Below are 15612 nucleotides of genomic sequence, written 5' to 3'. Positions count from 1 at the left end.
GCATAGATTCAAGCGACACATTGTAGAGCAACTGAACAGCATTTATTATTGCCTCATTTCTTTACAACTCACATTCAATCACCTGACCCCCAGCACCTAGTAGTTCCGGTACTTCCTGTTAAGACCTTTCATAATAAAACCCCCTTTCCATAATAAAACCCAATACTCCACATCCCCCTTTCTAGGAGATGAATGCAGAATGAAATGAACATTTACTGCATGAATGAAAACATTTTTTTTTTCTTTTACTTTTTAGAACTTTTTGAACACTTCCCTTTACGGTAACTCTTTTGTATTCACAGGTCCAGTCTTTGAGGCTTTATGACACTTCTACCTGACCTGGTTCTGACAGGACCCGGGGAAACTGCCTTTGGAGTCTTAACTGCAGACTCTGAATGGTTCGGTGTGAGCCTGGTGTCATCAGTTGGACAGACTGGTGTACTTGGAATTTGAACCTTTGGTGTGCTTTCAGGTAATGGCAATAGATGATGTCTATTTCTCCTGATGACTCCTGAAGGGCTCTCCACGATGTATGAGCGGGGAGTAGAATGAGGTGAGATGACAGTCCCTTCACTCTTGGTGTCTGTGATCCACACAGGTTGTCCAGGAGAAAGCTGAGGAAGATCTCTCACACGATGCCTTTTGTTGAACACTGAACTGTCCTTTAGTCTCCTCTCTCTCTCTCTCTTTATGACTGTAGCCTCATTTGGCAGGCTGGGAGTGAGCAATGAGGGAAGCTGAGGAACTGGCGTACGAAGTCTCCGTCCCATTAGTAGTTGCGCTGGGCTGTATCCATTAGCCAATGGGGTCGCTCTGTAGGCTAAAAGTGCAAGATATGGGTCTTTTGCTTTCTTTAGAAGTCTTTTCACCGTCTGGACGTGACGCTCAGCCTCACCATTGCTTTGAGCAAATTTCGGACTGCTAGTTACATGACTGAAACCGTATGCTGCTGCAAAGTCTTTGAACAGCTGGCTAGAAAACTGAGGTCCATTGTCACTGTAGAAAAGCTCTGGAATGCCATGTCTGGAGAAGATTGACTTTAGGTGTACTACCACATCTTCAGATCTCGTGGGCGTCAGTTTTGCTATCTCCACAAATCTGGAATAGTAGTCCACCACCAGAACATAGTTACTGTTGTTAAGCGTAAAAAGATCAGCTCCAACTTTTTGCCATGGTCTTTCAGGGAGCACACTGGGCATTAAAGGCTCCACTGAATTGGCACGTTCCTTAATGCATGTGGTGCAGTTTTTTACAAGCTCATTGATTTGGCCACTCAGACCAGGCCACCACACTGTCTCTCTAGCTCTCTCTCTGCACCTAGACATTCCCTGATGTCCCTCATGTAATGCTATGAGAACAGAGTTGTGCATAGTGGTAGGAATCACGAGTCTGGTGCCTTTCAGTAGCAGTTCATCATGTATCGTTAAAGTGTCTCTGTGAGGCCAATATGCTTTGATTGGACCTGTGAGATGGCTGTAATCTGGCCAGCCTCTCTGACACAATGACATGACTTCAGAACATGTGCTGTCTGTCTTTAGTTGTCCTTTCAGTTGTGTGATGTACACTGGGCTAGCAGGTAGGCTTCTGATTATTTCATCGATGTAGATGTTTGTGTCAGCCATTAGATCTGCTGCAGCTTTAGAATCTGAATCCATTTCGACAGGTGCACGTGAAAGGGTGTCTGCTGTGAAGAGTGCTTTGCCTGGAGTGTGTGTGATGGAGTAACTGTACCTCATGAGCCTGAGTCGGAACCGCTGAATCCTGGGTGGAAGCTCGGTTAGGGCTTGTAGTCCCAGCAGACTAACAAGTGGCTTGTGGTCAGTTTCCATGGAGAAGTGTCTCCCGATGAGGAAATCTTTAAATCTTTCACATCCCCACGTTAATCCAAGCGCCTCCTTCTCCACCTGTGCATACCTCTGCTCTGTCTCAGTTAAGGAGCGTGAGGCGTATGCTACCGGTCTCCACTGCTCACCTTCTTTTTGAAAAAGGACTGCACCGAGCCCGTAGGATGAGGCATCAGCAGACAGCTTAAGGTCTTTGTTTGGATCATAGAGTGTGAGAACAGGAGTCGATGTCAGTTCACTTTTCAGCTGATCAAATGCTTTTTGTTGTGCATAGCCTCAAACCCACTGGTTTTTCTTTGAAAGGAGATCTCTTAGGGGTTTATCTTTTTCAGCCAGTCCTGGAATAAATTTACCTAACTGGTTGACCATCCCAAGAAAGCTGCGCACTTCGCTGACATTTGACGGCTCTTTCATTGCTTTGACTGCTCTGATTTTGTCCGGGTCAGGTTGGACTCCCTCCGCAGACAAAATATGTCCAAGGAACTTTACCTCCTGTTTGCTTAAGTCACATTTCTCCATATTTAGTGTGACACCAGCCTCTTGCAGTTTGTGAAGCATTGTGTGAAGTCTGACATTATGTTCCTGCTGGTCCTTACCCCAAATGAGTATGTCGTCCATGTGACAAACCACACCTGGTAGCCCATTCAGAATCACTGACATTCTCCGCTGAAAATGTTCTGGGGCTGAGGCTATACCAAAAGGAAGTCTGTTAAAATGGTAACGTCCGAAAGGGGTAATAAATGTTGTATAGTGTGCTGACTCAGGTGACAACGGGACCTGCCAAAACCCTCTGTTTGCATCTAACTTACTGAAGACGACTGCTCCAGCCAGGGATCCCAGTGTCTGTTCCACTGAAGGTAAGATGTACTTCTCTCTGCACACTGCGTCATTGAGGTGAGTGAGGTCCATGCAAATGCGCACCGAGTCATTTTTGGTTGGCACAGGGACCATACCTGAGCACCATTCAGTTGGCTCTTCAACTCTGCTGATTACTCCCATGGACTCCATTTTTTCCAGTTCCTGTTTCACTTTTCCCAACAAAGGAATGGTGACACGTCTTGGGGTGACCAGGGAAAAAGGAACAGTGTCAGGTTTCAGCTTAATAGTATAAGGTTGCTGCATTAACCCTAAACCCTGACACAGCTTCGGATATTTCACATTTAACTCTTTCTTGTATATGCTATCTGCTCTAGACACAAGGTTTAGCTTGACACTTGCCGGCCTGCTCAACAGCGCTATGTGCAAATCTTCGATAACATATACGTTTTCCTCAATTTCTTCACCTTTGCACAATGTTTCTCTGCACATACCCAATACCTTTAGAGGAGTGCCGCCAGGTCCAAACAATGGTCTGTCTGGTTTACGTAACTCTGTCACATTTTGTTTTATGCTGTAGTACATCTGGGCTGGGATAACTGACACATCTGCTCCTGTGTCTATCTTAAATCTGACTTTGTGGTTTCTGATGGTAAGATCTGCATACCAAGGATCTGAACCTGCGTCCACAGAACCAAGGAACATGGGTGTGTCATTATATTTCTCTGTCTCTATCACATGCACGCATTTAACAGACTTACACACCTTACTGAAATGTCCTCTTTTACCACAAGTATGACAGGTCACATCTTTTGCTGGACATTGAACTTTAGCATGTGCAGGTGTTTTACCACATCTGTAGCAGGATTTCTCGTTTGGTGTTTTGGACTTAGTTGTGAATTTTGGCTGAGTTGGGGACTTGTATTTTGGATACTGTTGTTTTGGATGCTGTTGTTTTCTATATTTCACAGACACAGCGTCTAATTCCGTGTTGTTCTCTCCTCTAATGTCTGTTTGTTGCCTTTTTATGACTTCAGACTGCCGGGCTTGATTTACTGCCTTCTCCAGCGTCAAATCCTTGTCCATTTGTAATCTCTCAGCTAAGCTAGTGTCTCTGAGTCCCACAACGAGGCGATCTCTTATTAACTCATCGTGTAGTGCATCGTAGTTGCAGTTTTTCGCCAAAGCATAAAGTGCGGTGACAAACGAGTCAACAGTCTCATTAACTAGCTGCACTCTTTGGTTGAACCGGGCTCTCTCGTAGATAATGTTTTTCCTGGGCACGAAATATATGTCCAAAGTGTCTCTTACCGCTTGGTACTGTTGTCTATGCACGTCCGATAAAGCTTGACCTCGAAGAATGTCATCCGCTTCATCCCCCATACAGTAGATGAGCGTGTTTACCTGGTTAGCCTCTGAGCTAAGATGCAGATTGCTGGCTAGACGGAACCTTTCGAATCTCCTTATCCACTTTTCCCATTGCTGAGGCTTAGAAAAATCAAACGCTTCGGGAGGCTGTATGGTGAATGTGGCGTTCGGGGGTGGATTTGCATTAGCATTGTTGCCGCTGTTTATCTGTAGCTGGGGCGATAGCCTGCGAGGCAGCGTATGCGGTGCGCTTGCTCCCGCTCCCTCTGTATCCAACATTATTTTCTCCCGATAAAACCTTCTTTTTCACTCCCAGAACAGCTTACTTTCACTCCCCGGCGGTTAAGCTCTTACTGCCGCCCGACTTCTGACACCATGTCGTGGTTTTGGGCATAGATTCAAGCGACACATTGTAGAGCAACTGAACAGCATTTATTATTGCCTCATTTCTTTACAACTCACATTCAATCACCTGACCCCCAGCACCTAGTAGTTCCGGTACTTCCTGTTAAGACCTTTCATAATAAAACCCCCTTTCCATAATAAAACCCAATACTCGACAAGGTGCAGGTCAGTTTCATCTGTAAATATGCTAATGTACTGTAGTATTGTCTTTGTTAACTTAGTCAAGCAGCAGCAGCACATTGCTCACACTCACTCAAAATACTGTATAAACGACGTCATTATTATCTATTGTAATGTTACAGTAGTAATATAGCAGACAAATCATCATATTTCCTTAGGAAAATTAATGTAGCCTATGGTATGGTACTAACCGTGGTTTAACATGGAATTTGTTGTAAAAATAAATACAAGTGGTAATTCATTTGCAAAAAACAAAACAAAAATGCACCTACAACATGGTAAAAGTCAAATAAAAATCTTCAGTATTAAAGTCATGAGAGAGATGGATGGATAATGGCAGTGAAGGTGCAGTTCAGGAGAGAACTCTTAATTATGTTGCAAGTCCCCCAACCTAAGGATTCAAATTTTTCATGTCAGGTCCATAAAAAAAAAAAATAGGATTGTCCATGTTTCAGAATGGGTTGTGGGTGTATGAGTGTGAGATTTCCCAGCCTATTTTTTTATTTTTATTTTGAGAAACTATCATCATATCATATACAAAGAGACAGCAGTGTTTCAAAAAGAAACCAATGTTTCAGGAGTTTAGTACACAAAATAGGACACATGCTTATTAGATAACCGTATTTAAGTTGATGTATATGCTTTTATTTTTTTTATTAACTATTTTTCCCCAAACCATTGTTAGATGCAGTTATATGCCTGTAGTTATGCAAAGATTTGGTTTCAAAAACAGTATCTATAAACTATTTCATTTGATTTTAAATCTGCATCGAACTTCAGATTAATCTCATTAAAGTAAAAGGCAGTACTAAAGTCTGATTGTGTGGTGGATGTGTTCAAATGGGATCATCTTAATTCAAGTGATGAAGGATGGTGAAAGTCTGACAGTGTTGAGCACTACTTTAAGGTTAAACCTGCACGGTGTAAATGGTTGAAGATGATTAACAGTTGCAAATAAACATTCATTAGAAATTTATAAAAGTAATCAAAAAGTACTCAAAAGTAATTAGTTACATTACTTTTTTAAAGTAATTAAAAAAGTTACACTACTATTACATTTTAAACAGGCTAACTTGTAATCTGTAACCTATTACATTTCCAAAGTAACCTTCCCAACACTGGCTATCAGTAAGTGCTCGCCACTGATTACTGCCTCTTTGGTAGTGCGCACCTCTCGCAAAGGCTTCGGAGACTCCCAACTGTCGCTGCTGGCCTGAGGTTGTAGCTAAGGTTGGTGTTCTGCTGGTGCTCCCAAGTCCGGCAAACGCCACAGGATGGTTAATTCTCAGATGTGATCTTAAATTAGTTGTATTTCCTCGCGAGACGGATACTTTTGTGCGACAATGTGTGACAAATACGGCATATTGCCTTGTCCAGATTCACCGGCTGTCCCTTGTCATCTGCCTCAAAGCCAAAGTGTGCCCAAATAGGCGACACAGTATTTGGTTTAGACACTAAATTCGTGGCCATTTTTTTGGATAATGTCAGCTAGCGCTGTCAATGGTTATTGCCTAAACCATATGAAGTGATAGCTACCGGTTGGCCTATTTGCAATTAAAATCTAACTAACACCAACTGTTTAAGTTACGCTATTGTCTTTTAATGCCCGTGTTTGTGTGTATTTAATTTAACATTATCTAAACATTACAAGTACTGAAACATGGCTAGCAGTTAATTAAAAATCAGACACACACACAAAAAAATCCCCCATATGTTTAATGAACTGTCCCTCCCTTGCTCAGGATGCGGGCTTTTCCCCAGAAGCCCTTGAACATAGGACTCGTGGAAAAAGTAAATTATTAGCAAAGATGAATGTGTTTATAGTTCAAATCACACATCATATGCAGTCCTGTAACTTTCAGCAAAAAAGTTATCTGCGGTTATCGTCACACCCCTATGTATCCCAACCACTTACATTAGGATTGCCTGTGACAGGTACTGCAAGGTTGCTGTCGAAGTTTAAAATTCATAGACGCATGGTGGAATGGGATCATCTGTGAAGATAACCTACAGCAACATTGCAGATGCAGAGCTAGACTCTCTTGTGGAAACAATCCACACAAGCAATCTGAAGACAGGTTACAGAATGATGATGGGTCTGCTGAGAGCACAGGGTCACCGGGTACAGTGGGACTGAGTTTGTTCTTCAATGCATTGAGTTAACACTGAAGGATGTCACAATTAGGATGTGTGGTTAGGAGGACATGCTCTGTCCCCAGCCCAAACTCCCTGATGCACACTGACACAAACCACAAGGTGATACGGTAAGTTAAGGAAACCTTTTTTATTTTATTACAAGTATATACTGTATGCTCAGTTCAGCATATGTGACAGAAATATACTTTCAAGGAAAACATTGTGATATTTGGAGGCATCAATGGCTTCTCCAGGAAGGTAAAGATAAAGACACTGCTTACTTAAGCTAGAAGAGTGATGAGTTAGTGAATGATAGTTATTTTGATTCTTAAACTTGTTAAAACATCTAAAGTGGTATAATATTTTAAAGACTATTAACATGTTAATATGTAGAATACTTATTAAAAATGATTTTGTGTATTAATGTAGATAATGTACCTTGGTGTGTCAAATAACAATCTGGCTTCGACAACACTGTCTTTTTTCCATGAGTCAGTTCGGGGAAGTCGTGGCCTAATGGTTAGAGGGTTGGACTCGCAATCGAAGGGTTGTGAGTTCGAGTCTCGGGCCGGACGGAATTGTGGGTGGGGGGAGTGCATGAACAGTTCTCTCTCCACCTTCAATACTATGACTTGAGCAAGGCATCGAACCCCCAACTGCTCCCCGGGCGCCGCAGCATAAATGATGAACACTGCTCCGGGTGTGTGCTCACAGTGTGTGTGTTTGTTCACTGTGTGTTCACTGCTCTGTGTGTGTGCATTTCGGATGGGTTAAATGCAGAGCACAAATTCTGAGTATGGGTCACCATACTTGGCTGAATGTCACTTTCACTTTCACTTTCACTTCAGGAGTTTGGATTTCCACGGAGGTAAAAATTGACCACTGGCAGTTACTGCTTTTTTAAAATGAATGTTTTTGTATGAAATAAGCCAAATAGAGGCATAAACTATTGTGCTGCTAAAATCATTTAATATAAATCTGGAAGATTAGTAAACACCGTATGCTGTCACGTTACCAATATATTTTTGCCAGGGTTCGGTGGGATCACGGAGGGGAGCCTTATCTTCTCTGTCTGAGGAACGGGGAGAAGTAGCTTCATTGCTGGTAAAAGTGTTCACAATCAGAGGTACATTTTTAATAAAATATTAGATGATATTTAACCCTTGTGCACTGATCATACAACCCGGTATAATGCCAAAGCGTGTAGCAGTGACGCTGGTCCACTCGAGGATGCGTGCAATTGTCACGCTTTGCCTCCTCGAGGCGTGAAAGTTACACGCACGTATGAAGGTGAAGTTACCAATAGAATACCAGCAGGGGCGATCATTTTCTCAAAGCCAACAACTCTACGAACCAAATATAAGCGATTTAGTGCATTCTCAGAAAATTACCGCGCAAGGTAAGCGTATGATCGTTGTGTGGATATTAGGTCTTTTTTGTAATTTTAACAATATAACATCACATGTTAGGCTACAGACAGGTCAGTGCCTGGACGTAACCTCAGAACCAGCCGGTCACGGCCTGCTTGGCTCATATTTTAGTTGATATTAGGTCTTTATTGTAATTTTAACAATATAATATCACGTTAGGCTACAGACAGGTCAGTGCCTGGACGTAACCTCAGAACCAGCCGGTCACGGTCTGCTTGGCTCATATTTTAGTTGATATTAGGTCTTTATTGTAATTTTAACAATATAACATCACATGTTAGGCTACAGACAGGTCAGTGCCTGGACGTAACCTCAGAACCAGCCGGACACGGCCTGCTTGGCTCATATTTTAGTTGATATTAGGTCTTTATTGTAATTTTAACAATATAACATCACATGTTAGGCTACAGACAGGTCAGTGCCTGGACGTAACCTCAGAACCAGCCGGACACGGCCTGCTTGGCTCATATTTTAGTTGATATTAGGTCTTTATTGTAATTTTAACAATATAACATCACATGTTAGGCTACAGACAGGTCAGTGCCTGGACACAACCTCAGAACCAGCCGGACACGGCCTGCTTGGCTCATATTTTAGTTGATATTAGGTCTTTATTGTAATTTTAACAATATAACATCACATGTTAGGCTACAGACAGGTCAGTGCCTGGACGTAACCTCAGAACCAGCCGGTCACGGCCTACTTGGCTCATATTTTAGTTGATATTAGGTCTTTATTGTAATTTTAACAATATAACATCACATGTTAGGCTACAGACAGGTCAGTGCCTGGACGTAACCTCAGAACCAGCCGGACACGGCCTGCTTGGCTCATATTTTAGTTGATATTAGGTCTTTATTGTAATTTTAACAATATAACATCACATGTTAGGCTACAGACAGGTCAGTGCCTGGACGTAACCTCAGAACCAGCCGGACACGGCCTGCTTGGCTCATATTTTAGTTGATATTAGGTCTTTATTGTAATTTTAACAATATAACATCACATTTTAGGCTACAGACAGGTCAGTGCCTGGACGCAACCTCAGAACGAGCCAGTCACGGCCTGCTCGGGTCATATTTTAGTTGATATTAGGTCTTTATTGTAATTTTAACAATATAACATCACATGTTAGGCTACAGACAGGTCAGTGCCTGGACGTAACCTCAGAACCAGCCGGTCACGGCCTGCTTGGCTCATATTTTAAGACATATATTTCTTTCTTAATAAATCCTGAATGAACTAGCGTCTAGCAAACATCATATTTGCCTGAGTGGACTGTAACGTTAAAGCTTTGTGCAATAATAACACAAAATAAATAAACAATAATTATAGTATTATTAGTATTATGATGTTCTGATTAAATAAAATAGTAACCTATTTTGCACTGCTGGTTTTAGCACTGTTCATAAAGCACGGCAGTGAATCGAAATCCTATATAGTATTTCAGTTTTTTATTTGCCCTGCTGCTTGATATGTTATGCGCACTTGCATTCAATTTACATCCTTTCTCTGTGTCCAGTACTTTCTGTTCTGGTATGCAGTCCTATTTATAAGTGTCATAAGCTTGCAGTAATTAGATAATTATTCTATAGGCTAAACGATATATATCAGTCATTTCTATTAATTCTGATCAACTGTTCATTGTGCAATAACAGCATCACAATGACCTTCTTTATTTTGTTGCAGTTTTGCATGTGACTAATCCAGGAAGCCTTGCTGCAAGAGAGTTAACTGTTTTTGTTTTCCTTTGTCCTACAGCTCTTGTTCTTACAAACCACCTTTTCTCTAGTGTAACCTTCACCTAGTGAATCCATCTGCAAGAAAACCAACAGCTCTTTTAAGAGCTTCTTCTATACTCCTGTCTCTCTCAAAACTTCACTGTCCTTCACTGTAAAAAAGGATTTGAGACTAAAGTTTCCTCAACTAATTTTCCTAAGTCAGTTCAACTAAAATGTTGGGTACACTTAAGATATTAAGTTCACCAGTCCCCAACTAATCCGTTTAATCAGAGTAGTTTATGCAACAAAGATTTCTTAGTTGTATGAGTGGCAATGCATGGAAACCCCGCCCACTGGTCTGAGCCTTCATCGCAGAACAGGATGCCATGTTTGAAGACTTACGAAAAGCTCCAATTTCTGAGTCAAGAGTAACAGAGGTAAGAGCAAACTTACGCCCAGCTTATATTTATAAAAAAATGTTTGATAAATGAGGGTAAAGAGTAATATTACACTGGTTGTCAGTGTAATCCTTGCTACAGTGTTGTACAGAGTGTAAAACATGGACAAAAATATATTTATAGCGATCACATATGTTAAGGTGTAAACTAAGATAGATAAATACAGGGTTGTCAGTGTAACATTAATCCTCTTGCCACTGTTTTTTTTTTATAGAACCCTGCACGTGATGTGGACATAAATAAATTTCTATTGAACATGAATTAGTTCCCTAGTGATAGTGAAATCGTGTCCATGATTAATAATTATTTCACTGGACTTTTAATTGGCTATGGATTCGTTCCCTTGTTTTATTCAGCTGTGGCCATGATGTAATTTGTTATCGTTGCCTTATTTCTAATTAAATCGAGTGATCAGTTTGCCCATCTTAAATGTTAAACCTTTATTTGTGTCCATTTGGTTGTGATATATTTTAGGCCTTAAATTTACAACGGACATTTATAGCCCCTGCAAGGAAACCCCAGGCGTCAGAACAGGTCAACATGTGCTACAGCTGACGCAGCCTTCATTTTGAATTAAGACGTCTTAATTGAGGTGAGAGCAAACTTACGTCCAGCTTGTATTGATGAAAGTGTTTGTTAAATTAGGGTAAACTAGAGAAATATCAAACAGATTATCAGTGTATCCTCGCGGCAGTCTTGTACGGAGTGTAAAACATGATATGTGGACAAAAATACATAGTGATCACGTATTCGTATCTCATTTTATGACTTCTTTTATAATTAGTTAAGAGAATTTGTTCATTTGACTTAATTTGTTCCCTGTTTTATTTAACTGTGGCCATTGTATTTCGTTGACAACTCTTTATTTAAAACAAGTTAACAGTTGTGGTGACATTGTAGTTTACCTCATTTTAATTAAAACGAATTAAAAATGTAGTACAACATGGCAACAATTTTATTTAACGTTATAAGATGAATTAATGAGCCAATGATATTTTCACTGCCATACTGTGCACATTATTGCCACGTGTAGTTAAAATAACTAAACTTTGGGGTTTCATTTGATTATATATTTTAGGTTATATACCTAAATTTACAACGGACATTCATCAGTAGCCCCTTGCAAGGAAACCCCAGGCGTCAGAACAGGTCAACATGTGCCACAGCTGACGAAGCCTCCATTTTGAATGAAGACGTCTTAATTGAGGTAAGAGCAAACTTACGTCCAGCTTGTATTGATGAAAATGTTTGTTAAATGAGTAAATGTACAAATTAAGGTCACCAAAATCTGTGTTGTGCAGATTTTTAATGAAGTTATTGGTTTCGGTAAAATAAGTTATGTTAATTAAATATTAATCTCCTCCTACACAATATTATTGTATTTTAAATATCAACATTTCAATTAAGACGTACATCATTAAATGTAAAAAGTCTGGCTGTGAATTTTTATACCCTTTAAGCACACAACACTAAAAGGTAAAACACTACAAGGTAAAATATTTTTTTTTTTATTTTTATTTTTTTGAGTTGCAAAATCTCAGTACCATATTTTCCGGACTACAAGTCACACTTTTTTTCATAGTTTGGCTGGTCCTGCGACTTATAGTCAGGTGCGACTTGTTGTGAAATTAATTTGAAATGAACCAAGAGAAAACATTACCGTCTCCAGCCGCGAGAGGGCGCTCTATGCTGCTCAGTGCTCCTGTAGTCTACACTGAACACATAGAGCGCCCTGGAGACGGTAATGTTTTCTTTTAGTTCTGAATGAATCCGATTTATAGTCAGTCCAGTGTGACTTGTTTTTTTTTTCCTTGTCATGAGGTATTTTTGGACTGATGCGACTTATACTAAGGTGCGACTTCTAGTCCGAAAAATACAGTACACTTAAATACTTACACTTGATGTAAGGTTATTTCCCCATTCCTTGCAGAACTTAAAATTTGGCAGCTCTGTAAGTGTATCAAGAAATCGTTCATTTAAACAGCTGAAACGGAGCAAAAAAAAAAAAAGCCTAGTGTGTTTATATAATATAGTTCAGTAAATGTAATCAACCTAATATTAATGTTTTGTTTGGACCTCTATAAACAAGTATTGCATATTACTACAATATTACATTAGTCAAAGCCCTTTAGCAGTAATATGTGCACAAACTCAAAAGGTGTTAGTCTAATTTGACTTTCTTTTTCTTCAGAGTTGGTGGCTGAACGGAGTACTATAGAGCATCCTATCCTGTGAGTCATATGAACTGGACCTGCAAGTTCTGCTCATTTTCTTCTGCTAATCAACGCAGCATAATAAGGCATTATAAGATAAAACACGGGCACTATAGTAGATCTTGCCCCTTGCCTTGCATCTATAGTGACTGTTTGTGTTCTTTTAAGACACAGGTTGCTCTTAAAAACCATTTGCTGAAGCATAAAACATCAGGAGTTCATCAGTCTCCGGCAACTGTTACCCATGAATCTCAGTCCAGTGTGGTAACTTATCGGTTACGGTGTGAATTGTGTGTGTTTTCTGAGCCATGTACTATTAAGCAGTACTTTGTTCATTTGGGAACTCATTTGAAGAGTAAAGAAAGTGTTATCTGTCCCTTTGAGCAGTGTCAGTTTAAGTCTAATGTATATTCCACCTTTACTGGGCACAAATGTAGATATCACTGTAATTCTGGGGTTAACAATTTAAGACCTGAACTAATTTGTAATCGCAGTACAGCAGAAACCAGTGAGGAACAAATAGAAGATGTGGTTTCAGTAGAATATGATGACTTTCCAAATGATGATTACAGTGAAGATTATGGAGCGTTGATTAGTCACAGACTTGCATCCTTATTGCTACGTATGCAAACTATTTTGCATGTGTCCAAATCAGCAACACAGGAAATAGTTAACGAACTGTATGAGATTGGTGTCTTTGCAGGAGAGTTTACTAGTAGGTCAATTGAGAGAGTGCTAAGGGAACATAATTGCAACACCAACAGCACTGTTTTAACTGTGCTAAGAGAAGCGCTGCGGGAAAATAATCCTCTCCGTTTACTTTCAAAGACAGGACCATTTGGCACTGACTATAGGAGGTCACTGTTTTTCAGAGAAAACTTTCCTGTCATTGAGCCAATAGAATATATCTTTGACTGTTCTACCAAAAAGAAGACATTTGTATATGTCCCTATATTAAGTGTTTTAACAGAGTTACTCAATAGAAATGAAATTCTAGACCAAGTTATAGCTGAGGAATCAGTTTCATCGCATTCTGGTCATTTTAAAACTTTTCGTGATGGCTTATTTTATAAAGAAAACCCACTGTTCTCAAGACAGGAGCTGTCATTTGCCATTGTATTGTATATAGACGACTTCGAAGTATGCAATCCTTTAGGGACATCTAGGAAAAAAAATAAAGTGTGTGCTGTCTATTGGGTACTAGGAAATTTGCCCATCAAATATCGATCTTCTCTGCAATCTATATACCTTGCAATTCTGTGTAACAGTAATGATATTAAAACATTTGGCTATGAGAAAATTCTTCAACCTCTTTTAAAAGACATACAGATTGATAACCAAGGTCTATTCATTCAGAGGTTAGGAGCTACCATCAAAGGCACAGTGCTGTTTGTCTCTGCTGATAATTTAGCTGCTCATTCACTTGCTGGCTTCCAGGAATCATTCACTGTTGATAAATTTTGCAGATTTTGTTCAGCAAGTCGTAGAGCGATTCAGACAAATGAAGTGAGAGGTGGGTTATTTCCACTTAGGACAAAATTAACTCATGAGGCAAATGTTTTGGAGGTTCAACAAAATCAACATGTACAGAATGTAAATGGTGTCAAAAGAGATTGTGTTTTGAACAAGCTGAACTACTTTCATACAGTAACCAGTTTCCCACCTGACTTTCTGCATGACCTCTTGGAGGGAATTGTACCGTTTGAACTTAGTTTGTGTCTTAAAAAGTTGATCTCAGATAAGTACTTCACATTGGATGAATTGAATTCTGCTATACAGAATTTCCCGTACTTATTCTCTGATAAGACCAACCGCCCAAATAAAATACCCAGGAGTTTCAGCATCAATGGTACAATCGGTGGAAATGGTCACGAGAACTGGACTTTGTTACGACTAATTCCATTGATGATTGGGGAACTTATCCCAGAAAATGATGCGACATGGGGTGTTATTCTTAAATGAAAAGACATAGTAGAACTTTTGGCAACACCCTCTTTTACTGACCAGACTCTATGCTATTTGGAAGAAAACATCTCGGTACATAGGCAATTGCTCCAGGATGCATTTCCTGACTGTAAACTCAAGCCAAAACATCATTTCGTAGAACATTATCCCTACTTGATCCGTTGTTTTGGACCTTTGCTGGACTGTTGGACAATTCGCTTTGAAGCAAAACACAGCTTTTTTAAAAAAGTTGTGCGTGACGTGAACAATTTTAAAAACATTTTGCTAACATGAGCTACAAGACACCAGCATATGTTAGCTTACTTCCTTGACATGCCCTGCCTTTTTAAGCCACCACTGGAGGTTGACCGAGTGTCTCTGGTTTCTTTGGACATTTTGGATAACTCCGTCAAAAAGGCTATCAGGCTTAAATACAAGGATGTGAAGACTGTGTCCCTTGCAACTAGTGTGATTCTACATGGAACTAAGTACTCTGAGGGCATGTTTGTTTCTGTTGGGAGCACAAGTGGACTGCCTGATTTTGGCAAAATTGTCAAAGTACTTATTGTGGACAACAAGGCATTGTTCGTCATTGAATGCTTTTCATCGTGGTACTTGGAGCACTTTGGATGCTATGAATTGACAAGGAATCTTTCTACAGACCTTCAAGTTGCAGACCCAGAAGATTTGAATTCCTTCCACCCACTGGCTTCTTACATAGTGCAAGGAAAACTGATGGTGTCACCCAGAGTGTTTTTACTTCACTGAGGTAAGTCTTTTTATAGTAAACGTCTTGCATGATTCGGTTTAAATGCATTTCAGGCTCTCTTTGTATTTGTTTTGCTAATTTCTTCATTCAAATTTGAGCTGTTAAAATGATACTTGCATTTTAAAAATAAGCTAAACGCTACACTCTAAAAACTGCTGGGTTGAAAACAACCCAATTTGGGTTATTTTGACAACCCAGCGCTGGGTCAAAAAGGGACGAACCCAGCGCTGGGTTATTTTAACCCAACCAGTTGGGTTATCATATTTAACCCAGCCTGCTGGGTTGCTTTTTTTATGGTTTAAAATGACTATATTGCAGGGTTTCAAAA

The sequence above is a fragment of the Carassius gibelio genome, chromosome B22, assembly GCF_023724105.1.
Source record: "Carassius gibelio isolate Cgi1373 ecotype wild population from Czech Republic chromosome B22, carGib1.2-hapl.c, whole genome shotgun sequence".
NCBI lineage: Eukaryota > Metazoa > Chordata > Actinopteri > Cypriniformes > Cyprinidae > Carassius > Carassius gibelio.
Note: the sequence above shows the minus strand (reverse complement) of the source record.